General features: G+C 43.0%; 1 pseudogene; it reads right to left on the minus strand.

Moving 5' to 3' along the window:
• Window positions 1–265: 265 nt before the first annotated feature.
• Window positions 266–1,533, minus strand: LOC131424745 (synaptonemal complex protein 3-like; annotated as a pseudogene).
• Window positions 1,534–1,857: the final 324 nt, after the last annotated feature.

The following is a 1,857-nucleotide window of genomic DNA, read 5'->3' on the forward strand; positions in this document are numbered from 1 at the left end:
GGCTGTGGGGGGGATTCCTGAAACTAATTCCTGAATTAGTCCACTAGTTTAATTAGGGCACATACCACAGGTTACCAGGCAATTCATGTTGATTGAGTGTAGGTGCTGCGCAGAGTTCTAACACCTTGGATACAACCATACTGATCATGGAGGAGGGACCTGTTTGGACAGACCATGCCTTTCTGGTCTTATTACAGTTACTGCTGCCTTCTGATATCTAAATCATTTCCATATTTTCACATGAACTAGATTTTTTTTTAAACATGAAATCATCTTTATTGCTCAGAGTTAATCGGCAGTGTCGGGGAGCAAAAGCCAGCACTACTACCAAAGGCCTGGAAGCTTCCTAACTGGCTTTTCAACAGCACCCACACAGCTCTTCAGGTTTCACTTAGGTCTTAACACAGAGGGGATCCAGCCCTTAACAAACCGGGGAACACAGAGGATGTAATCATTCCAACCAGAACTTCTTTATAGACTTTAAGCCTTTTCCCCCCGCCCTCTGTGGTGCTGGGCATTGAACCCAGGGCCTTGTGCATGTGAAGCAAGCAATCTACCAACTGAGCTATATCCCCAGCCCTTCCAACCAAAACTTCTATGACATGTTGGGCTCATGCAGATAATTTTATGACTGTATTGCATCACCAGAATAACAGGGATAGCAGAGATTTTTGAGCACTGGCCTTCTCCTCCTGCCGAGATTCCATCATAAGTTTTGTTTGCAAGATGGCCATCTGTTTCCTAAATTCACTTTGTTCACCAGCAGGAACTTTTCCATGATTCTCCTCTAGGTCCACAGATCTCCAATAATTGCTCACATAACTTTCTAAAGACTTTCATTTTCTGGTTCTGAACAAGTTGAGATTGTTGGAAAGCCTTTCGTTGTTGTTGAAATACACTAGATAGTTTTCCTCCTGTTCCTTGACTTTCTTCACATCTAGGTTCCACATCTGAATCATAGTCGCAAACTGCTGACATTATTCTTCATAAAGCTCCTCCCTTTGCTCACGCTGGATTTTCAGAACATGCTCAATTTTCTACTGAATGGTTTTGACAGAAGCACTGATACTCATTTCAACATTTTTTCTCTTTGCCTGAAGAAGCTTCTCGATGTCCCCTTGAAATTTTGCCAAGTTCATTCCCCATGTCTTGCTCATGTCGTCCTGTGAAAGAACTGTCCTTCCAACTGTCATCAACTCCTGAACTGCTCAGGACATGTCCTTCACCAGTGCCTTGGCAGTGCTCCCCAAGTCGAGTGCAGTACCCACAGCAGCCCCTCGCTGCACTCGACTCTGGAACCTTGACAGGGCAGGGACACACTCACACCTCTGCCCAGGGGCTCCCTGAGATCCACACTGTCAGGCCACATGCAGTTCTTAACTCCTGAGGACCCCTCACCCAGCCACATGACCTAGGACTAGATTTTTTTTTAAATATGGATATTATATAATCAGAATCAGAACACCAGCACCTGGAACCTACTCTTATGCCATTATTGTTGTTGTTGTTATTATTATTATTAATGAACAGAATGCCTTTATTAATTTTTATGCGATGCTAAGGATCGAACCCAGTGCCTCACATGCTAGGCAAGCGCTCTGCTACTGAGCTACAGCCCTAGTCCCTCTTATGCCATGATTTTTTTGACTAATCTTAGTCTCAACGAACCTATCTGGATTGCACTGTATTCCTTTTCACACACACACACACACACACACACACAAATTCCCTTTTAGGCAATAAAATGATAATTATGACATTATGGGGCATTTGCTTGGTTCAGAGAGAGAGAGGGAGAAAGGCATTTTATTTTACTTTTTAAACTTGAATTTTCATTTTTCAGTAAGGATAATATAT

This window comes from Marmota monax, unplaced genomic scaffold (genome assembly GCF_021218885.2).
Source record: "Marmota monax isolate L192 unplaced genomic scaffold, Marmota_monax_Labrador192_F-V1.1 WCK01_AAM20220418_F8-fsc00039, whole genome shotgun sequence".
NCBI classification, from domain to species: domain Eukaryota; kingdom Metazoa; phylum Chordata; class Mammalia; order Rodentia; family Sciuridae; genus Marmota; species Marmota monax.